Below are 24,299 nucleotides of genomic sequence, written 5' to 3' on the forward strand. Positions count from 1 at the left end.
CAGAGCAGGGTAACCAGTAGTAGTCAGCGCATGCCTCTCACTCAATTTAGAAATCAGACTTCCAAAACTTGTTTGATTTCCTAAACCCCACAATATAAACAGATATAGAAAACGAAAAATTTCTCTTCTTTTTTTGCATGTGGTTATTTCCACCCGCTACTAAACAAGTGCATTGTTTTCAGCGTACTTAATTTTCTGTTTAATTTCGTCTTAGAACAGAGTAAATGCCTATTCCTTGTCATCAGCGTTAAATCCCATAAAATAATTCTAGATGGCAGCACCATATTAGTACCTTAGGACAAGGTTCCTCAAGATTTCTCCGAGGGGCAGATTCTCCGGTGTGAAGAGGTCCTCCTATTAGAAAAAAAAAAAAAAAATTCTATGTTAATTTGAAAAATGTGAATTCAACAATGTCAACCAGGCATGCAGGATTTATCAGAGCTTTAAATGTGCTAATATGTGCGATGCTCTCCAGATGAATATAAAATGCCAAGCTGCCCCAAACCATTTGTCCACAGAAGTTCATTTTTCATGGAATTACCTCTTTCACAGCACTATGACCCTCAGACAGAACTAGTACTCTATGATCCGCACTTTGGGATACCCTATCTTAGAGGGATGGCCTGAAATCTGCTGACTTTATCCTGGAATGTGGGGTCACAATCCCATGAGAACACAATCATTTTTCTACACAGAAGGGCTGCATGTAAAGCCACAGTGGCTACACAATGTCAGTGCTGAGCCCTAGGGTTGATCCTGATGATTTTGCTGGTCGGGAAGGTGTCTCCTTTTCCTTACGCCACCGCCTCCTGCCTCTGGAAGGTCAGAAAAGCCCAATTCTTCAAAAGATGAATGCAGTACTATTTTCAGCCGAGGCCGTCACTTGTTTTAGAAATGTGTTACGCTAAACGCGTCATCAGTGAATACAACGAAAGGTAACACAATCTACGTTTCTATTGTACTTGCCAGTTCTTTAAGCCTGCCTTCCAATTTTGTCTCTTGATCAGCACTTCCCAACCTTTAGGGTCATAATAATCACCCACGGAATTTGAGATACACAGTGATTCTCAGGTTCCACCAACCCACGTATTTTGAAATGCTTCCCTGGTGAGGCTAATGATCAAGCATCCCTGGGAAATTCAAACTTGCCTGCCCCTAAACAAAACCTACTGAATCAGAATCTCCAAAAGTGCAGCAGTTACCCGTTATTGTTTTTTAAACCTCTGACACATTTGGAGAGTCAGTTCTCTGCGGGGAACCATGGCTCTACACCTCAAGTTCATCTACCGACAGCGCTAGAGATAGAACTGCAAGGCGGCTCCTCTAACATGAAGTCCCAGGCTTCTCTCCGGGATCAGTTAATATTGGCCACAAGGTACTGACCAGCATGATGCCCTACACAGTGGTGAATCCCAAATACATACTGAATGAGGAAGGAAGGAATGTCATAGTAGTATCCAAAAATAAATAACGTTCTTTGAAAACTGGCAGAATTGAGAGCAGGGAATTTGTCCCCAAAGCCCCAATGTGGTTTGATCAAGAGGCTCTTCTTTAGATCATTCTACTCTACCTTTCAGTATTTTCTAGGATGTAAAATAGCTCCTTAGGCTTTCTGTTCATGACATGAAAGACGTTCCCAAAGTTCACCAAGCAGTTTTCTGACTAGTGATGTGGTTGCCCTATATGGTATTTCTGTTTTTGTCTGGTCACCCACCACCTTGAGCCTGGGTCTGTTTAGAATGAGCGTCTACAAGGGCTGTCCTTCCGAGTGGAACACGAATTGCCCCTTGCTAAAAACGAGAAGACTCATAACTGGTTTTTGGGTGCTGGACACTTCATGCTTAGAGGAAAGAAGCAATCTTAACACAGGTTATGGGACTACATCATTCGGTCAACCTTGGGAATCTTTTATTTGGAGAATTAGCAAAAATAGTAGAAGTAATTGAGAAGTCAAAAAGGATTAAAAGGAAACTTGTGGAGCTAATTTTGTTCCATGATTCCCACAAGACACCCCTCAGGAACTAAGATGCAATTTCTTTTTAACAGCTCATCTTTTCTTTTGGAGATATTTGTAGACTTAGGGAAGAGTTTCAAAGATAGCACAGAGAGTTCCCATATGCCCTTCACCCAGCTTCCCCTAAGAAATTAACTTTAGCATAATGCTATTAGCAAAAGTACAGAACTTATTCAGATTTCATCAGTTTTCCCACTAATGTCCTTAAATTTTTTTTAATGTTTATTTATTTTTGAGAGAGAGACAGACAGAGCATGAGTGGGGGAGGCACAGAGAGAGAGGGAGACACAGAATCTGAAGCAGGCTCCAGGCTCTGAGCTGTCGGCACAGAGCCCGACGTGGGGCTCGAACCCACGAACCGTGAGATCATGACCTGATCTCAGGTTGGATGCTGAAGTTGGGCACTTAACTGACTGAGCCACCCAGGTGCCCCATAATGTCCCCCCCCCCACTTTTTTTTTGGTTCCAGGATCCCATCTAGGATTCCACATTGTATTAAATTATCTCGTCTCCTTAGTCTCTTCTGGTTAGTAAGAGTTTCTCTTTCTTTCCAGACCTTGACACTTTTGAAGAGTACTGGTTGCTTGTCTTGTAGAATGCCCATCAACTTGGGTTGGATGTGTTCTCATGATCAGACTGAGGTTATGCATTTGGGGCGAGAACAAAATACTGCAGAAGCGATGAGCTCTTCCTGGTGTCACATACCTGGAGGTGCATCATGTCTGTAGGTATGACCGATGATATGAACTTTGATCACCTGGCTAAGGTGGTGTCTACCAGGATTCTCCACTGTCCACTTACTATTTGTCTCCCTTGGTAATTACTAGATATCTCGAGAGAGATACTCTTGAAGCAAACATCCTGTTTCTTCTTCGACTATCATCCACTCATTTTAACATCCACTGGTGGATTGTTTTCTGAGGTCATTATTGTGGTTTTCTAACTCTATGTAGAACTATTTTCTTTAGAAATTGTATTTTTTATTTCCATCATTCTTTCTACTTGTATTAATTGGAATTCTTCTGTAAGGAAGAGTTGGCATTTCTCCCCCATTTAAAATAAGAGATTCAAAGGATAGAAACAGGCTACCTGATTTTTAGGTAGGCCAGTAGGATGGCATGTAGAGTTGATTTGGTCTTCAGAACATGATGCTATACCACCATTCCCTGATGGTATTCTATCCCAAAGACAACAAAATATACACTAGGCATGGACAATTCTAGAGTTTAAACCTAAACATAGAGCTAGAGCAAGGATGGCAGGGTGGTGATGATGTGAGAAGTCATTATTCCTGGTGGTGTCCATCCAAAGAAGATGGAAATGCTAGTCAGGAACAAAAGAATGTCTGGGGTTCATAGAGTATAGGCAGAAAAGGTTAAACAGATTGGTGGCAGTTGGATACTTGGTCAAAAAACAAGTCACTATCAAGAGTTCAGACAAAAGGTGGCAGGGCGAGTAAAGAAATTCTAGAAAGAACACAGATATCAAGGCGATTAAGACTGGGCACTGAGGAGTCTGGGTGAAATCATGGAGACCAGGCAAAATGTGACAGACCTGGAAAACAGGAAAGATTGGCTGGCAGAGTCAGAATTACTCTCCGTGGAGGGCCAGGGAATATATGTTTTGGGCTTGTGGGCTGTATGGTCTCTTTCCAACAACTCAATTCTGCAACTAGTGTGAATGCAGCCACAGACAGTATGTAAGGGAATGTCCATGCCAGAATTTGGTTTGTGGTGAATCAAATTTGGCCTGTGGATTGTATTTCCCTATTCTGAAGCAAATAAAGCCAACAGTACACCCAGGACCAAAATGTCCTTTGGGTTCTACATACAGTGCCTTTTGGTTGGTCTTGACTTAAAGACATCCCTAAGGGGCCGAGGATTAAAAAAAGGACTACGGTCACTTCAAATAAAGTATACGATGTTGGCGATTCTTGATAATGAGGGATCCTGGAGTTACTCGTTGCTCTATATCTAGATATAGATTGTTTAAAATACATTCCTCCAAATTAGATACATTGTACACTTTTGTCTGGAGGTCAAATATTGAAAGTACTTTATGTTGAAGTTTCTTGAGATATTTTGAACCAAAATGGAATATAAGCCACTATTATTAAATGGTCTCATCACTTGGAACTTTATGGTATCGGTAATGTGAACCAAGTTCTTGCCTGAAATTATTTCATTAAGTTGAAATAAAGGAAACACTAACATTCTCTCCATCCTCTGATCCGGTGTTTTGTTTAATGTTCTTCTTAAACATTATGCCTTTGAAATATAAGCTTGTAGAGCATAATGGTGGCTAAATAGAGGACGATGAACTAAAGCAGAACTTCAGATCGTTTTGCCGTAGGAGAGTCAGAATATATCAAAAGCATTTAAGTAACCCTTTTAGGAGTGAGATATCAATTCTATTTTCATCACACCCTCTGGGCTTTTCTTGAATCTCTGAAATCCTTTCTCTATACCTGGAATCTCTGTGAAGATATTCTCTATATTTATCTTCAAGGAGCATGAAAACATTTTGGAATTCTTTGCTAAATGAATTTTATGATAGTTTACAATTTTAACAGGCTTGGAAGTTACAGAGATGCAAACATAATGCAAGATAGGTAACGTGCACTGCCACTCATCTTGGGGATGAATAAGGAGAGAAAAAATCCCTTTCAGCATTATCAGTTTCCATAATGTCTTATTCATTCCCTGGAAATTTAATTTTGAAGCTGGGTCATACTTTAAAGATTTGATTTGAAGTAAAAAAAAAAAGCCAATTTCAGCAAAATATTAAGAAGCTGTTCTCACGTTTTAAATTTCATTAGACTGATTTTTGGTGTAAGACATACATAGATCCATGTGTCAATCTACTCTGTAAGTTGAGTTACTCTAATTATTGAGTATTAATAATTGAGTTATTAAGCATATTGTTTTCCAGGTAAGAAACTTGTCAGCAATTTGCTTTTATCTCGTGAAAAAAATAAAATAATCGTTTCCTACCCAAACACTAGTAAACAGACTATAGAATAACGTGAGTTTCAGGGCTACGGATATTCTGATTATTATATTCATGCATTCCTTTGGGCATAAATTAAGTCGGCCACAGGGCAGCCGGAGGGTGACCACAACTTGACAAACCTTACGGTTCAGCAGATGTGGTTGTAAGATACGGCTTCACTGAAAAATATTTCCCACTAAGCAATTTTAGGACTCTACTCTGAGGTTTTCATTTAAAAACTTGGAATTTCCAACAGAAAAGTGGGTGGTACCATCATATTGGTCTTAGGATACAGAAATATTTAGTTGCCTCAAGTAAGCGGTAATGTGAATCAACAATATCTCAGATTGCAATATTTCTCTCTTTTTTGAAATTTTGTAACGTTTATTCATTTTTGAGGGGGGGAGGGGCAGAGAAAGAGGGAGACAGAGAATCCAAAGCAGGCTCCAGGCTCTGAGCTGTCAGCACAGAGTCCAATGTGCAGCTCGAACTCCCAAACCGTGAGATACTGACCTGAACTGAAGTCGGACGCTCAACTGACTGAGCCACCCAAGCACCCCCAAATTGCAATATTTCTACAAATATGCAAGTCATGAGCTGGAAACGTTTTTCAGGACGTGCAATGACCTTATTCAGTTTCTTTTTGTTGATTTCCAGACCCCAGGGGCTTTTCTTGGCATATATATTGGAAACCTTCATGTGGGTCATTCACTTTGAAAGATCAGCTCAATATTTGAGTGAATTATTTGAACAGTGTTATTCTCTGATTTAGAAAATAACATGTATTTCCAAGCAAGTGTAGAATTATTGAAATGTTCCAAGGTTTTAGAGGAAATATCACATATACAGTCATTTCCTGGGCTGTGGAGCTGAACACCAGCATTTATAATATGCATTGAGAGATTCCATAAAATCACGAAATGCGCAGGACTCAAGTAAGTACCTAGATGTGTGGGAGAATAGGGACTAAGGAGCTTCAGAAATAACCTAATGTCAACCTCATGCTTCAAAGTTTTGGGTTAATAAAAATTGAGTAAGACCAGCAGTACGACTTTGATCTAGATCAAAACTTCCCAGTCTTGGCTGTAAGAAGAAAGTGAATTTCCAGATTTCTCTTTGTAAAGGAAAAAAAAAATGTGAAAGATGCTGACATAATTCCTCAATGGTTCCAAAACTTGTGGTTAAAACAGGAGTGGGGGAGGGGGGAGGCTGATGAAATTAACATGTCCAAAAGTTACAAAGGAAACCTCTAAGATAAGGCTAGATTGCAGTATCTTTTCCTTAATGGGTTCTGGTTCTACACCCGGGGGATAATTCCTTCTGGGTGAAATACTTAGTCCACAAGACTCTTGATTTGTTCCATTTTCTCACTTCCCTTCCCACTGAATATTCAGAGTATCACTTCCTGGCTTTATTAGTCAGAACTCTTTGGTTGCCCAATCATGACAAGATTTATTTTAAAATATTCTTATTTACTTGTAGTGGCTTTGAAAATGACCATGTAAAACATCACTGCACTCACTCACACAGATGAATGAAGACTAAGAAAAAGAAAAGTTGTGTTCCTAGTGCCTACGAAGCAGGCAGTGTTCCCTCACTAGACTGTAAGCTCTGTGAGGGTAGGGGTATTAAATGTTTATTCTTCCGGGTGTCATCACCCCAAGCAGGGTGGTTTGCACATATTATAACAACTCAATAAATATTTCAGTCTAATTTACCACATCTGGGGTTATCAGCTCGTGTGCATTGTGTTTCCTCTGTTTATTGTCAATTACGCTTCACAACGACTTCCTAGTTAGGCAGTATTCTCTTCATTTCATCAAATCCCAAGGTCACATAGCAGGAAAGCAAAAGACCTGGGATTAGAACCCAAGCTTTCTTATTCCAAGTTTATTACTCCCACCCACATCAGATGCCTGAAACAGTTCAATGGAGAGAAGCAGTTTCAAAATCTTTTCTTATCCCAACAAATAAAGGATAATATTTGATTCCTCTCATTTTTACCTGAATATCTGATATAGGAATCCTTCCTTAACTATGGAAAAGGTAGAGTTTTCAATCTACTATTTCTTCCAATTTTGAAGGAACAGAAAGGTCTTCAGTTAATTATTTCGAGAAAAAGCTTCCCAATTCCCATTTCAATATTTTCCTAATCACATTTCGGTTTGGAACACAGGCACTGGATTTGGAACCTGAAGCCCATTTCCTGTCTAAAATGGTTTTCATTCATTGAATGTGAACACTTGTTTTTTATTGCAAAGTTGTTTACAAAGCCGAGCTGCTGGAATTCATTTCTTTTAATGAACAAAAGAGTGATGGAATATTTAGCTGGAAGGAATTCACAGAGGGTTGCGTGCAACTGGCCAAGAGTTTTAAGGAAAAGTTTTCAGTTCTAATGGAGGTTCCTTGGTCCAAAGTGAAAGAACATTCAGGTAAAATTCCTCCAGTGAAAGAACTGAATAAATGAGAAAAGGAAGTTTGATAACCTCTTTAAACTAAACAGAGATGGTTCTCGTCCAAAAGAATCATGCGTTCAGGAAATATTCATACACGTAAAATCCTTCCTACATACCCAGGCACCGGGATCCAAAGTTCACAAGGACTTTGTGATTTGTACCCATAAAAGATAACCGATAATTTTATGATTTTGTGCAGTGTGCCAAATGACTACTGTTCTTAAAATAAAACTCATCATTTTAAAGTGAACGGTTCAGTGGTTTTTAGTACATTTACAGACTTGTGCAGTCATCATGACTATCTAATTCCGGAACAGTTTTTATCACTCCAGGAAGAAACCCTGTGCCCACGAGCAGTCACTTGCCATTCTCTCCTCCTCCCAGGCCTGGCAATCTTCATGGACATTTCACATAAATGGAATCACGCAATATGTGGTCTTTTGTGATTAACTCCTTTCACGCAGCATAATGTTTTCGAGGTTCATCCACATTGTGGCATGATTCATGTTGTTCCTCTCTAGCTGAATCGTACGTCATTTCATGGATAAACTGTAGTCTGTCCATCTGTTGGTTGATGGACATTTGGGTTGCTTTTACCTTCTGGCTGTTGTGGAATACTTTTGCAGTGAACATTCACGTGCATGTTTTTGCGGAAACATGTTCCTTTGATATGGTCAACTTAGAAACAAAGAGACGCAAGACTCAGAAAGGTGCCCAGCACTGTGCCAAAGACAGCACACGCATCAGTAGCTTGTTCCCGTTGTTGGTGAACAGCATTCCACTGTATGAAGACACCATTGTTTATTTGTTTACCAGTTGTAGGATGTTTGGGTTGTTTCCAGCTTTGGGTAATTATGAATAAAGCCACTGTAAACATTCACATACAGATTTTAGAGTGAATATAAATTTTAATTTCTCTTGGGTAAATACCTGGGGGTAGGATTGTTGCATCGTTTGATTCAATGTTTAACTTTATAAGAAACTGCTAAGCTCTTTTCAAGGAGACCTGACCGTTTTGTATTTCCACCAGCAGTGGGTGAGTTCCCATTGTTCCACACCCTTGTCAACACTTGATATCGCCAGATTTTGTTTACCTGTTCCTTTCGTTTTGAACCATTGTAATACATGTGCAGTGATATCTCACTGTGAGCCCTTTAAGTTTTGATGCTCTAAATTATCCTTGGTGGGGTTTTGTACATTGCTTTTTATCCAGCAAGTAACCTGTTTTTATTGTTGTTTTCTAGCATTTTTAAAAACTTGCACAGGAGTAGAGAGAATAGTATAATCGTAAATCTGCATAAACTGGCCACCCACCTTCAATGATTATCAACATTTTGCCCATTTGTTTCATCAAGCACCACCACTATTTTCTGGTTTGTTCTTTCTGGGGTCCTTTTAAGCAAATCTCATACTTCATGTCATTTCGCTATTAAATAATTCAATATGAATCCCTTCAATAACTTTAAAAATAAAACAAAATGTAATCAGGGCACCTGGGTGGCTCAGTGGGTTAAGTATCTGACTTTTGATTTCAGCTCAGGTCATGATCTCAGGTTGTGAGATCGAGCCCCGCGTCGGGCTCTGCTTGCTCGGGATGGAACAGGCATGGAGTCTCCTTGGGATTCTCTCTCTCTCCCTCTGCTCCTCCCCTGCTCATGTGCTCTCTCTCTCTCTCTCTCTCTCATTCTCTCCCTCTCTCTTCCTTTCTACCTCCCTCTCTCTCAAAATAAATAAACATTAAAAAAAAAATAAAATAAAGGGGAGCCTGGGTGGCTCAGTCAGTTAAGCATCTGACTTTGGCTGTGGTCATGATCTCGCAGTTGGTGAGTTCAAGCCCCACACTGGGCTCTGTGCTGTCAGTGAAGAGCCTGCTTCTGATCCTCTGTCCCCCTCTCTCTCTGCCCTTCCCCACTTCGCAATGCCCTCTCTCTCAAAAAGAAACATTAAAAAATCAAAATTAAAAGGATCTCTTAAAAAAAAAACACAAAACGTAATCACAAGTAACAAAATTAATGATAATTCCTTACCGTCCTCTAATATTCAGTCTGCTCAAATATCCCCAATTGCTTCAAAAGTGCCTTTTTAAAAGTTGCTTTATTTAAATTTAACTTGCTTATGACATGAGGTGGAAGCTAAAGAACCTGAGGTCCTACTTCCAAATGACTGAGGTTCTACTCAGTTTTCAGAATCATTTTAAAGTTAGTTCAGGCTTTACCCAAGTTATAGTTTAACTATTCCAAATTATATTTTTATGACACAGCAGCAATTGGGAGATTATAAGGCAGGTATTAAGGATACAGAATCGGCATATCATTTAACCCACAGATCAAAGTGTGTGTGCGTGCGTGTGTGTTGCATTAGCGTCTTCAGCCGAATGAAATTTTGGTTTGGCAATAAAACCCAAATAAGGAAGTTTTTGCCACACCAGTGTAACTTTTACTTTATTTAGAAACGGGTAAGACCTTATTTTGAATTAGCCCCGTTGTAGTTTGCAGTCAAGTCAGACAAAAATCCAGAAAATTAATATGTAGATTTAAAGGTAAGCAACTTGGTTGTGTTCTGCTCTAAGTTTTAAATTAACATCTCAGTTTAAACTCCTGGTTGTAACAAGACTTCCCTTCAATCCGAACTACAGTGCTGTGTTCTACGGTTCCCTACAGCCCCTGAGCTCTTTTTCAACATTTGCACAAATGTATTTGCTTGCTCTATTACCATTTAGTCCAGATAACAAGGCTCAAGTAAATGTAGCCTGCTCAATAAGAATATAATCACTGTTTAAAATCAAACTTCAGAGTAGGTCAACATGGCATAATGTCCTGCCTAAGTGATCTGTAATTCACCTCTCCAGATAGTCATCTTGGCCCTGGAGTAGTTTAAAAGGTAGTAGCTGCCAAAAATTGTTAACCATTAAACAAGGGTTTACTTTTCTTTTGTGTGGCAGGAACAAAGGTGCACTTCTAAATCTGTGTCTAAAAAATGTGTAGGTTTTGAAGAATTCAATCCGCTCGACAACTCTTGCTCTCACCATTCAGAACAAACCTTTTAAAAGTTTTGGGGGTTTGGTTTGTTTTCTTGTTTTTTTATTTTGCCTTGATTGGGTGACCTGAGCCACGGTGTATGTGTATTTCTGGGGGTGCAAGTTGACATAAAGAAAGCTTGGAAAGCCCAAGACAGTCCTAAAAGCAAGGTGTATTACACTGAAATGTGTTCCATCAATTGCCAGAGTATTTAAGAACAATGAATCATCATCATGGGTAATGCCCCCTTCATGAGGGCAAAAATGAGTTTTCATCATGGAGAATATTCATCTCTCTTGCTGAACCATGGTGCAATTACCTTTCATGGTAGCTCAAAAGTAAACATTAGCATTTTTGCTCAGTGTTCAACTTCAGAAAGTTAGCCCACCGCATTACTTCCAGCTTCAAAGAATTCTATAGTTTCATTCTCAAGACAACTCTAGAAGACATGGCATTTTAAGCACTAGGAGACTCGAGACTCATACACACGCAGCCTCTCATGGATTCAATTAGTCACCATTAGAACCTGAAGATCTAAGTTTCTACTTCGTTGACTGTGCTCAAGGCAGGTTTCTCCCAGAGCGTTGTGTCTTTTCACAATTACATTTGGTTTCTGCCAAGTTCTCCTTTTGGAACTTAGAATGTCTTTTTAGACCCCTCCCAGTGGAAGGACAATGCCAGGTTTTTCATTAGTGTAACGAGCCCATTCACCAGAGCCAATGGGGTATCTTGTTACTTTTCAAATTCCGTAAAGATGTTGGCAAAGTCATTGCTATCTTCTACCTATTACAATTTTTTTTTTTTTTTTTTACCGCCAGATAAAAGACACGAGATACTGGAAGTGATATTTTATAACCATGGTTTTTCAACCTCCCTGGCACTGTGAACATTTGGGGTCAGATAATTCTTTGTGTGTGTGTGGGGGGGGGGGGGCTCACTGTAGGATGCTTACCAGTATCCCTGGCCTACACCCACTAGATGTGAGTAGCTTCCTCACCCCAGTCATGACGACAAATGTCTCCAGACATTGCCAAATGTCCCCTAGGGGACAAAATCACCGCCTGTTGAGAACCCTGGTTTTATAACCAGCCAGACAGGCATTCATTGTCAGTCTTTTAGATTAATTATTTATTAACACATTCCACAGTCAACTACTATTTAAGGAGTGCCACTGGACACAAGGTGGTACTAGACCAGATCCTTACATGATGCTTGTCCTCACAGAGTTTATGGACTAGCCTGGGAAGCCCACAGTCTAACCTTATTCCTAACATCTCCATAGCAAGAGTCCTGAACCATGGTCAGTATAGGCTAGGATCCATTCTGTAACTCACATCTTGCCTTGGCTCGTGACCCCCAAATCTCCAAACCAGAGCATCTATGTGACCTCGGTGGTCACTCCAAAGGATGATCCTGTTCTCTTTTGAGTTCTTTCACGGCACCGAGTTGGTGCCATTCATTACCTACTTCCTGGTTTATAGATGCTGTGTGGAGCTCATCATTTTCTTATTCCTAGTGACTAGCACCTCCTGAAGATAGATGTCTGGCTGATTGCCTGGACAGATGAGTTGGGTCAGTTACTGTTGAGTACCTTGGCATCCCAACTAGAGCTTGGAGACAATTGTGGGGTTTTTTTTCTTTTTTTTTTTTTCTTTTGTATGAGAATGACACGATCAAAACAATTACTTATAAATATCATCTGTGTGACACTGTGCTGGAAAGACTGGAGAAAGGAAAACCTGAAGCCATGGAGACAGTGATGAAATGATTTTATATGCTTCCCATAGATGAATTAAGTACATTAGTAGAATAATGGCAATGTGAATGAGGAACAAATGAACAAAAAGGAGAACCATTTCAAGGAAACAGTAAATAAGAGTTTGGAAGAGGAAGTGATTATTACAAAGAAAATTAAAGTCAAAGTATTCAAACTCTGAAGGTTGGAGTGTGGGGATCTAAAATATGGTTTTTCCATTAAATACAAATAGAAGTTCTGAGATGATTCAAAGATGTTAGGACATACTGAGACCATCATTCTTCATGTAAGTCTCCTCTTTTGAAAGCAATATTCTTATAAATTTCCTACTCTTACATTAAGTTTAGCAGTAATCTAAGAGCAACCAAATTAGGGAGTCAGATGATTGACTTTGTGAACAACATCATGTGGAAAACAGTGATGAGGAAAGCAATACTTTACAGATAAAAGAGGAGTTATAGGATCCCTTCACCATTTTGAGAACAGACCGTGGTGGGGCTAGGGTAGAAGCTGAGGAATATCATTTAGGAATCTATTACATGAAACCCCAGTGTCAGGGGTGAGAACCATGAGAAGCGGACAGATTAGGGATACATCACAAAGACTGAGCTAACAGAATTTATAAGTGAAATCAGTACTAAAAAAATGACTCAAAAAAGACCCCAAGGTTTATGGTGTGAATTAGGTGAGGAACTTAGGGAAGTAGCCAGTCTGAGAGCATATCAAAAACTCATTTGTTAACATGGCAACACTGAGGAACTCTTTAGCTATCTAAGCATAGACATCAAGTAGCCATTTGGAAATATGTATTTAAAGTTAGGTGCTTGGCTGAAAATAAAAACTTGGGAGTAGTACAGCACAGGTTTCTTAATGGAAGACAACAGAACTCACCCTAGCCAGCTTAAATAGACATGGGATGCCACAATATATGCACTCTTACGTTTACTACAGCATTACTTAAAATAGCCAACATATGGAGGCAACCTAAGTCTCCACTGATTGATAAATGGATAAAGAAAATGTAGTATATATATATAGAATGGAATATTACTCTGCCATAAAAAGGATGAGATTCTGCTTTTTATGACAACATGGAGGGGCTTAGATGGTATTACGCTCAGTGAAATAATTCAGACTGAGAAAGACAAATACCATATGATTTCACTCACACGTGGAATCGAGAAAACAAACAAACAAACAAAAGAATAAGCGAACACACAAAAAGCAGAATCAAACCAATAAATACAGAGAACAAACTGATGGTTGCAAAAGGGGAGAAGGGTGGAGGCGTGGGCAAAATGGGTGAAGGGGTGTGGGAGATATGGACTTCCAGTTACGGAATGAATAAGCCACAGGAATAAAAGGTACAGCATAGTGAATATGGTCAATGATATTGTAGTAGCATTGTATGGTGACAGATGGTACCTACACTTGTGGTAAGCATAGTATACTGTATAGAGATGTTGAATCACTATATTGTACACCTGAAACTAATGTAAAATTGTGTGTCAACTATACTCAAAAAATAAAAATAAAAACCATAACGACTAAAAAAAAAAAAGAAGTAACACCTTCAGCTCTACCTGGAATTGCAACAAAAATGAAAGTAAAAGTTACCTCTGATGTAGATGTTCCATATTAAAAATGTAGGACTATAATAATCCTTAATCAGTAAATGCTGGGGAAAACAGTTGTACTGCTCCTACTTTTATTCTGTATTATGCATTTAGGCTAAATCAAAGTACAAAAATGTGCTGAATAAGGGAGTGCTCAGCTGGCTTAGTCAGGAGGGCATGCAACTCTGGATCTTGGGATTGTAAGTTCAAGCCCCAGGTTGGTTATAGAGATTACTTTAAAAAATGGAATCTGAATAAAATGTGCTAAATGAAATATTTTTAATTTGTGTAGAATTGTATAGGCTGGTCAAATAAAGAAAACTCAATAAAAAGAAAAGAAATGGAGTATTACTTAGTTCCAAGAATTTCTGGATGGGTTGGAACAAGACCTAAATGTGATGCGGCCAAATACAATGAAGCCAGGGCAAACGTCCAGCCACACCATGGGAAAGCTCTAATAGAAACACCACTGTTGGTACTACCCACTGTGACATGAGGGACTGGGCATTGGAAATCTGACTTCCCTCAGACAAAGCAGATGCCTTAGTCGTGAAAGGCGACCCTATCTCTCTTAGTCCTGTGCACCCAGATTTTGCACCTGTGCATATGAGTTGAAGAAATTCAGACACATGTCTCTACTCCAGCTATAAGAAAAACATGCAATTTTAGCTATACAACCTCTCTAGTATTAGAAAGAAAGCTAGAGGGGTTTGGAATGAGTGTTGAATAACTAAACTTGCTGCATTTGCTTCGGGAAGCCAGTGGTGTATAGATAGTATTTACAGTTATGGTATTAGGTGAGGCCACTTTGGGAGAGAAAAGAGACGGTGGCTGGACTGAGTCCTTGAGCACCCCAATACTTAGATATCCAGGAAGGAAGCTGAGAACAATCAGGTAGTGAGAAGAAAAACCAGGAAAGTATCATGTCCTAGAAGCTCAAGGAGTAAGGGATCAACTGTAGTGAATGGTGCTTTGCGATAGATTAAGAACAGAGAGCTGACCATTGGATTTGAACACATGAAGCTCATTCATAACTTTGACAAGAGGTATTTCAGTGGAGTGATTAGAATGGGTGCATAAGAGATTTGGAAAGGATGAGATGGAGACAATGTGTATAAAGGGGCAAAGATATGGTGATGGGAGTTGGAGCAGAAAATGGGACCAAGGGAAGGTCTTCTTTCAAATGGGAGACGCTTAAAAATTAAGGATGAAAAGGCATGACACAGCCACATGTCTAAACAACCAAACCCACTGGTATGTTTTAAATTCTCTTTCACAAAAACTGATTTACTGCCTAATCAGTGCAAATACTGTGTTTTTAAACAGTTTTTCCTAACGTGTTGGAATGTCCCAATGGGGGATGTCAAGGGCTTTCTGTTTGTCATCTCACTGGGCTCTGAGTCTTGACACAGTCATCCTTTCACAACTGAAGAATAAACTCTCTGATCTTGTTCACACTTTTCCTGAAGCATGCCTCATTTCAGCTTTCTCTACCTTTAACAAAAAGGTTCATCAGAAAATATTACCCTTGTGTTATCCAGAAGAGGAAGGCATGTACTTTAGAAAGTGCTAGAATATGAAGGTCGAATCATACAGTATGCAGCCACTGGAGACTGTCTTCTTTTACTCATTTCAATGTTTTTAAGATTCATCTGTGTTGTTGTATCAATAGATGCTTCCTTTTTATTGCTGAGTAGTATTCTATTTTATGGGTATACCACCATTTCTTTATCCATTCAATTGGTGAACGTGTGAGTTATTTCCCAAATAAAGAATGAAACTGCTATCCAAAACTACACTATGTACTTTATAAATATACAATAAAACACATTGATTATTAAAAAAAGAATAAAACTGTGATATGGCATATATATACAATGGAATATTACTCAGCCATAAGAAGAATGAAATCTTGCCATTTGCAAAGACGTGGATGGACTTAGACAGTATTATGCTAAGCTAAGTCAGTCAGTCAGAGAAAGACAAATACCATATGATTTCACTCATATGTGGAATTTAATAAACAAAACAGATAAACATAGGGGGGAAAAAAGAGAGGCAAACCAGAAAACAGACCCTTAACAACAGAGAACAAACAGGGTTACTGGAGGGGAGGTGGGAGGGGAGTTGAGGTAAATGGGTGATGGGTACTAAGGAGGGCACTTGTGATGAGCACTGGGTGTTGTATATAAGTGATGAATCACTAAATTATACTCCTGAAACAAATATTACATTGTATGTTAACTAACTGGAATTTAAATAAAAACTTGATGAAAAAGAAGACTAAAACTTCTAAATATATTCACATTTAGTTTTTTTGTGCGGACACATAAAGAAAAATGTCTTCAATGTCTTCATTTCTCTTGGGTAAGTATGGAGTGGAACTGCTAAATCATAAAATAAGTGTATGGTTAACTTTAATCTATACTGGAGGTGGTAACCACTTTATATTCCAACCAGCAATTTATCTGGCATCCTAAAAACTTGCTAAACTCACTTATTAGTTCTAATAGATTTTTTTGTAAAATCTTTGGGATTTTCTGCATAGTCAATCATGTTGCTGAAGAAAAAAGACAAGTTTTCTTTACTCCTTTCCAATCTGTGCCTTAAAGAAAAACTGCCATACTTCACTGGCTAGAACCTCCCAGTAGGATGTTGACTGGAAGTGGTGAGAATAATAATCCTTGCCTTATTCCTAATCTTGGAAAGAAAATATTCAGTCTTAAATAGGAAAGTATGATGTTAGCTGTAGCTGTTTTTGTTGATGCCCTTTATCAGAATGAAGAAGTTCCTTTTTTTTCTAGATAGTTTGCTTGATGAATACATGTTGAATTTTGTCAAATGGGTTTCCTGCATCTATCAAATTGATCATGATGAATTTCATTGATCTTTGAATGCTGAACCAAACTTGCATTCCTAGGTTAGGTCCCACTTGGTCATAATATAATTTAATTCCTGCATTTCATTTGCTAATATTTTGTTAAGAAGTTTTGTGTTTATACTCCTGAGGGATATTGGCCTGTAATTTTCTCTCCTTTAAATGTCTTTGTCTGGTCTTGGAATCAGGGTAATGCTGGCCTCATAATTTGAGGAAGAATGTGTTTCATGTTCCTCTATTTTCAGGAAAAGTTTATATAAAATTGTCTTCCTTTATTGTTTGGTAAAATTTGGCAGTGACGTTATCAGAGCCCAGAGTTTTCTTTTTTGGAAGATGTTTAACTACAAATGTAATTTCATTATTTGGCACAGGATTATTCAGGTTACCTGTTTCTTCTTGAGTGAGCTTGAGTGGTAGGCTTATGACTTTTGAGCAATTTTTTCCACTGCATCTAAGCTATCAAATTTATTAGCATAAAGTTGTTCATAATAGTCCCTTATGTCCCGTTTAATGTCCTTAGGATCTTTAGTGATGTTTCCTCTTTCATCCCTGACACTATTAATTTGTGAGTTCTTTCTTCTTTCTTTAGCAGTTCAGCTAAAATTTTTTATCGACTTTATTGATTTTTTTCAAAGAAATAGATTTTGCTTTCATTAATTTTCTCTTTTCTCTGTTTTTAATTCCATTGATTTCTGGCCTCATCTTCATTGCTTAATCTTTTATTTATTGCTTTTAAATTTGTTCATTTTCTAATTTATTCAGGTAGAAGTTTAGGAAATTGGTTTGAGACCTTTGTCTTTAAACATTTAATGCTATAAATTTTCCTCGTAGTGTTGCTTTAGCTGAATTCCACAAATTTTATATGTTGTCTATTTAATTCATTAAAATCTTTTCTAACTTCCTTGTGACTCTTTGACTAATGGGTTATTTGCAAATGTGTTATTTCATTTCCAAACACTTGGGCGATTTTCTAGATAACTTCTCATTATTGATTTCTACTCTACTTTTTAGTCAGACACAGAATTTTCGTATTTTCAATTATTTTAAATCTGTTGAGGCTTAATTTACAGCTCAGAACATGGTCTGTTCATCTTCTATGTTTATCGTACTTAGTTTCACATGCTTCACTACAGAATATTCATATGATTGACTTCCTGGGGTTTCCCCAGCCTCCACTGTAGGTGTTATATAATACACAGTATATGCAACACATAAGCTTCCTAAAATCTGAAAACTTGTGAATTCTAAAATGCAACTGGCTTCAGGGGTTCAGTATAATTGTGGACTGATTTCTTGGTCACATTATCATACATGTGATCCAGCATGTTTATATTATTTTTAGATCATCATTGACATAAAAACACATAAATTTAAAAATTCATCGAAGAACTTTAAGATTCTAAAGAATATTTTCCTAGACCATGGAGACCATGGGTCCTAGCCAGAAAACTTAGCAATGATGAATTTATGGTATAACAGTGTTGAGTTTTCTTTGGCTGCAGCTGCTTTTCTTAGAAGAGACCTCCTTTGAAACGCTAAACTATCTGACAGGCAAATTCGGGTGGCACTTTTTGTTTTGGATTTTCTGAGACATGATCAGAATTGCCAAAGGCAATTTTACTGCTTTTCTGTGATGAGTCCTAAAAATTCCAAGGACATCCCTGAGGAGATAGAGAAGATAAACAGCTCATGACAAATATCAACCTCATTCTAGATCAGAACTATCTTGCTTCTTGAAATCCTATAATTGTCTATTAAAACTAAGAAAAATTGCTTATGAAACCAAGAAAGTTGGTAGTTATAGAATAAATTCTTACTAACACTGTTCCCAAACCCGTAGTAATGAACCAGAGGAAAAGAGTACATTTAAGTGTCCTTACAATTGCAAACCTTAGCACAGATTTAAATGCCAATCTTTATTTAAAAATATTGTTGAATGGAGGGGTGCCTGGGTGGCTCAGTCAGTTAAGTGCCCGACTTCGGCCCAGGTCATGATCTCGCGGTCCATGGGTTCGAGCCCCGAGTCGGGCTCTGTGCTGACAGCTCAGAGCCTGGAGCCTGCTTTGGATTCTGTGTCTCCCTCTCTCTCTCCCCTCCCCTGCTCATGCTCTGTCTCTCTCTGTCTCAAAAATAAATAAAAACATTAAAAGAAAGTTAAAAAAATATTGTTGAATGGAAATGATAATACAAGGGGGCCTCAATTTTGCAGAATTAGGGGAAAAGCCTCAAAATCAGCAAGTAGGAGTTAAATTAGCAAATTCAATAGACAACATGTAGGTCAGCCAGACCCATGGGTACGAGGCAGACGATGCAGGAAGAGAAAGAAGGCAAAGCTATGACACAGTTTGCATTCTTTTAACCACAAGAATTTGAGGAATCAAGAGAATTGTGGGAAACTGACTAGATATCCTAAAGATTGATGCCACAACTGCTCTGCACATTTTCCACTCTTTGCTGCCCCGGATATAAGACCCTACCTTATTTCAATAACATTATAAAGAGAAATTCATATGATAATGAGGAAAACAGTAATTGGGGGTGGAGTAGAAGATCATCTGGTTGGTTCTATCCTGACAAATCTCGATCACGAGGTTAGGTTTGATGTCATTAAGGAAAAGAATATTAAAAATTACTTTTAACTGGGTGTCACTAATGTATTGTTTCCTCTCACACAGTCTGGGTGGACTCCATGTTAAATAATAAAAGTGATATGGTTATGTGTTCAATTTGAATGCCATTATCTGCTCTTAGATGCCTGCTTCCAAGAAAAAGTTTAGGAAGCCAAGATTCAGGACTAGAACCCGATGGATGCCTCATTTCCTGGTGCTCTGTGCAGGGCAGGGGATGGGCGTCAGGGACTCTATTGCTAGAATAGCCCTATCTTTTTATGCTTGGGCTGGGAAGAGGGGGGTGGCACACAGAAAGTCAGAGTCTACACAGCATTCTTGATGGGACACTCATTTTTCACTTACATTCCACCCTATTTTTTTTTTTTTTTTAAAAACTAGATCAGGACTTTTCAAAAACAAGTTACTAAACTCAACCTTAGTAGGGATGTGACTTAGTAAGTCCTGTTCTGATTCCACTTCCATTTCAAATTTAGGAAACACGCACACTTGTCTGTGTCAGTCTCCTCCATTTTATGAATTAAACTTCTGGTGCAGAATGGGAGTTTGCTTAAGTAAAAGGTAGGAATGCATAGAATGCTTTGAAGAGAGAAAAAGGCCAAGTCAGTGCTGCAGGCAGTCATGACTAGAATTCTTAAGCCCTGTGAGAAATCAAGCCGTGCAGGATTCTGTTCAAGCACTGGCTACTCTTGGTTGCATTAAGTGGCCACTTCGAGTGAAAGCGAATTTCAGCTTTCCGAGCTGAGCTGTATACCTGAATGCTTTGGAAACTGGTCTTCATTTTATTTTCCTTCAAAACCCTTACAGCCTGCTGACCAGGTAAAATAATGGAACATATGGTCTTTATTTAATTCCTTCGTGCTTACCGCCAAGACAAGAGGAGGTTGAAGGGTGAAGATCTCTTGGCTGTCTCCAATGCTTTGCTTTAATCTTACTTTATTTACTAAGAGCTAATAAAAAATCTGAAGTGCTTAACTCTCAAGTGTTGTTTTTCTTCTGGGCACTGGTATTTGATTTGTTCCTTGGCCTGAACACCCCCCTCTTTGCACTGCTGACTGTGCCATTGTGAACCTCTTTTTTAATGCTGCACTCATTCTCCTTTCTTTGATATATTTTTAGCTCCTAAAAGTGTTTTTTCCATTCTTATTCAAATTACTTTAAATTATTTTGAAATATAATCACATTGGATTTATAGAGTAAAATAATTTAATTATAAAAATGATATTTATATGAAAAATTTTGGAAAAGAGGGAAAAAAATCCCTTCTCTTGCTGCCCAATTGCAATAGCTCTTTATTATTCTCTCTCTTTTTTAAAACACTTATTTATTTTTGAGACATAGAGAGACAGAGCACGAACGGGGGAGGGTCAGAGAGAGAGGGAGACACAGAATCTGAAACAGGCTCCAGGCTCTGAGCTGTCAGCACACAGCCCGACGCGGGGCTCGAACTCACAGACTGCGAGATCATGACCTGAGCTGAAGTCGGCCGCTTAACCGACTGAGCCACCCAGGCGCCCCTATTATTCTCTTTTAATACAAGTATTGCATTTTGCATACTGACAGAGTGCATAGAATTCTGCCCAAATGTCTTTCAGGTCACGTTATCCTCTCATTGTGGTTCCATGTTTGCTAATTCTGCAGATTACTAGGGAAGATATTCATGTGACATTGCCTCGACTGACGTAGCCATTCTGCTATCAATAGGACATTTAGGGGGGGCGCCTGGGTGGCTCAGTCGGTTAAGTGTCTGACCTTGGCTCAGGTCATGATCTCACGGTTCGTGGGTTCCAGCCCTGCATCGGGCTCTGTGCTGACAGCTCAGAGTCTGGAGCCTGTTGCAGATTCTGTGTCTCCCTCTGTCTCTGCCCCCTCCCCAACTCGCGCTCTGTCTCCCTCTGTCTCAAAAATAAACACTAAAACAAATTAAAAAAAAAAAAAAAAGGACATTTAGATAGATAATAGCCACTTCTAAGGCTGTGCTCCCAAGGGCAGGAACTTTTTAAAACAATCAAACCTGCAACAAATTAACATATAAGGGCTAATAAAGTGTGGGGCTTTGGATATGAAAATGACAAGTTATAAAAACTTTGTGACAAATAATTCAACAAGAACAATTCTCCTTGGTTACTTTCAGGACGTATAACTGTGGACTGGGGAAGTGAGCACAGATTATGACAGGAGTATCCGCATCCGTAAAAAAAAAATACTAATGTGATTATCTATCCTCATAGAATCAATTTCCTGGAATATCTTTTCTGAAATATATCCCTGAAAATGTGGTTCTTGGTATATCCAACTTGCAGGTGAAACTAATCATGCTGATATCAAAACCTTTACTATTTGTACAAGATAAATATTTCCTCATCCATTACATAGTGAGTAGCCTTTTTCATGTCTTCCCACATTTTATATTCACACACTCGGATATTTTATTTGGAGCTTTAAAAAAATCGGATTGCTCTTCTAAGAGGTTTGCATTTCTCTACAGACAGTAAAAACTGAAAATAAGAACTTGGTAAGTCTGAATGCATCATTACTATCAAGCCTCATCACCTTCTTTTGGATAACCAGGAAACTGTAACATAGACAAAAACATGCTTTTAGCTCTTTGTAAATTACTCACTGCATGACCTCTTTTTCAATATTGTGCTTCTTAGTCTCGATATCAATTTTCTTTCTCTTGGAAATTCTTTTAATTTGTTAATAAAATACTTAAAAATATAGAGATCTTTGAGATTCTTGATATGGTCAACTCCCAGTCAAATACATTTTATCAATATCAAAACCCTTTAATAGTGTTATGAATTAATTACTTTTTCCTTACTCATTCCATTTTAATATCTTTTTTCTCTTTTAATACATTTTCTTAAACTCTATTTTATTTTATAATACATCAATATGCCTGTTTTGTTTTTGTAAATTGATGTTTCCTTGCGTATCTTTAAAAAAAAATCCCTTTATTCTAAAATATTCTGTTATTTGGGGCACCTGGGTGGCTCAGTCAGTTAAGCGTCTGACTTCGGCTCAGGTTATGATCTCACAGTTTGTGAGTTCGAGCCCTGGGTCGGGCTCTGTGCTGACAGCTCGGAGCCTGGAGCCTGCTCGGGATTCTCTGTCTCCTTCTCTCTCTATCCCTTCCCGACTAGTGCTCTGTCTCTCTCTGTCTCTCAAAAATAAATAAATGTAAAAATTTTTAAAAATTTAAAATATTCTGTTATTTTATGTGTTCTTCTTGTGAGCAGCTTATAGGTACATTTTTTCATTCAGTCTCACAGTCTTCATATTCCATATGAGTATCAATCTTTTTGCATCCATTTTTACTGACAAATTAAATTGATACTATCTTCTGTTTCTTTTCTTTTTCTTCTTTGCTACTATTTTTGTTTTCCTTTTCTGACTTCTGTGGGATTAAAGACTTTTTTTTACCTACTCTTCTTTTAAAAAGATACGGTTCGCATTTATATTACTTCAGTGGCTACTCATACATGTTGACATACAGAGCAATTCTCAATGTGTCTAACAACTTTAAGGTTATTCGGTAGTCCCACACTTTTCCAGAACACATCGAGAACTTAAATGCCTTAAATATCCATAGAAACTTCCACCCCCTCTCTTTTTATTATCGCTTATAATTTCACTTTTCTCTCTAGCAAAAAGATAAATTTACTTCTTGCCAGTGATGTCTATTTCTATCTTTTGTTTCCTGTGCCCCACATTTCCTTCTGGGTTTACATTTCTTTGTGTGGAAGCCCCTCACTCCTTGCTCCTTTGGTGAGGGTCTCTGGTAGGGGGTAGATTCACTTAGTCTTTGTGTAACCGAAAATGTCTTTATTTTGCTTTTGCTTTTGAATGAGAGTTAACTGGGTATAAAGCCTTAGGTTGACATTGACCATCAGCACTTCGAGGCTATTAATCCATTGTCTCGTGGCGTCCATTTCCAATTATGAAGAGATGTGCTGGTCTCCAACCAACAGCAGTCTGTTCTCTGTCTTCTCTCCGGCAGCTCTTAAGACCTTTTGTATATTACCCTTCATGTTTTGTAGTCTCATTACAATGTGTGTAGGGATGGATTTATTTCCATCTGTTCTCCTTGGTACTTGGGGCATTCTTTTCAATTCAGGATTCAGATCTTTCTCCAATGTAGATATCTTCCAGCTATTATAACAACCGGTTCCTCCATTCTCAGCTTCTCGCTTTTCTGACACCACCCCAAAAGGATTGGAGGGGGGGTGCTGTGGTACCTCGTTACAGCCTGGTAAGGTGGAAGGCTAAGCCCTCACCCTGTCTTTGCTGGTGGCGGTAGGGGTGAGGCTGCAATCTCTTCGGTGGTGTTGGGCTATAGTAGAGTGGTTTGTGTCTAAAGGTTCTTTATGTTGTCAGTTTGCCCTCTTCCTGGTCCTTTGGCTAGAGGCTTTTCTCAGGCTTTTTTAAAGTCTGTGCCTGCTGGCATTTCCAGGCATCCAGGCTGATGCAAAAAGAAAGCCTCAGATTCCGAGGTCCCTAGTCAGTCTGCCTTCTTTTCTCTACTTTTCAAGGACTTTTCAAAGTATTGTTATGTTTGTTTTCTGTGTAACGTCCTGAGTTTTTAGTTCTATTTGCCTGGAGAAATAGGGAAAAGAATGTCTACTCTATTTTCCTGGAAACGAAACCTATGTATCTAGTCTTTGTCAGGCTTCTCTATAAATTATTTTTAAGCGGGAAGAGCTTAAATATTGATCTAATTATTATTTTTGGCTATGTTCTTTGCATCAGATTTCTTCACTTGCCTTTACATTTTGATTTGCAAGCTCATTTGGAGAGGGAGATTTTATGTCTCTTGGATGATGGGTTGAAGTAAAGGGGGAGGTAAGAGAAGTGCATAATTATATATCAAACTGGCTAATAAATAGATGGTGTCACTTAAAAAGAACTGGTACTATCAGGAAACTAACCTGATCAGAGCTA

The 24,299-nt window shown here is 38.5% G+C and overlaps 1 protein-coding gene across 1 annotated transcript in view; it reads right to left on the bottom strand.

The window, feature by feature from the left end:
• MID1 (midline 1) overlaps positions 1–24,299 on the bottom strand; it is a 586,156-nt gene that overhangs the window by 395,734 nt on the left and 166,123 nt on the right. The window contains exon 4 of the mRNA XM_045472348.1: positions 293–354. The gene's annotated coding sequence lies outside the window, so the exon portion shown is untranslated. The remainder of the gene's footprint in view (positions 1–292; positions 355–24,299) is intronic.

This window comes from Leopardus geoffroyi, chromosome X (genome assembly GCF_018350155.1).
Source record: "Leopardus geoffroyi isolate Oge1 chromosome X, O.geoffroyi_Oge1_pat1.0, whole genome shotgun sequence".
NCBI lineage: Eukaryota > Metazoa > Chordata > Mammalia > Carnivora > Felidae > Leopardus > Leopardus geoffroyi.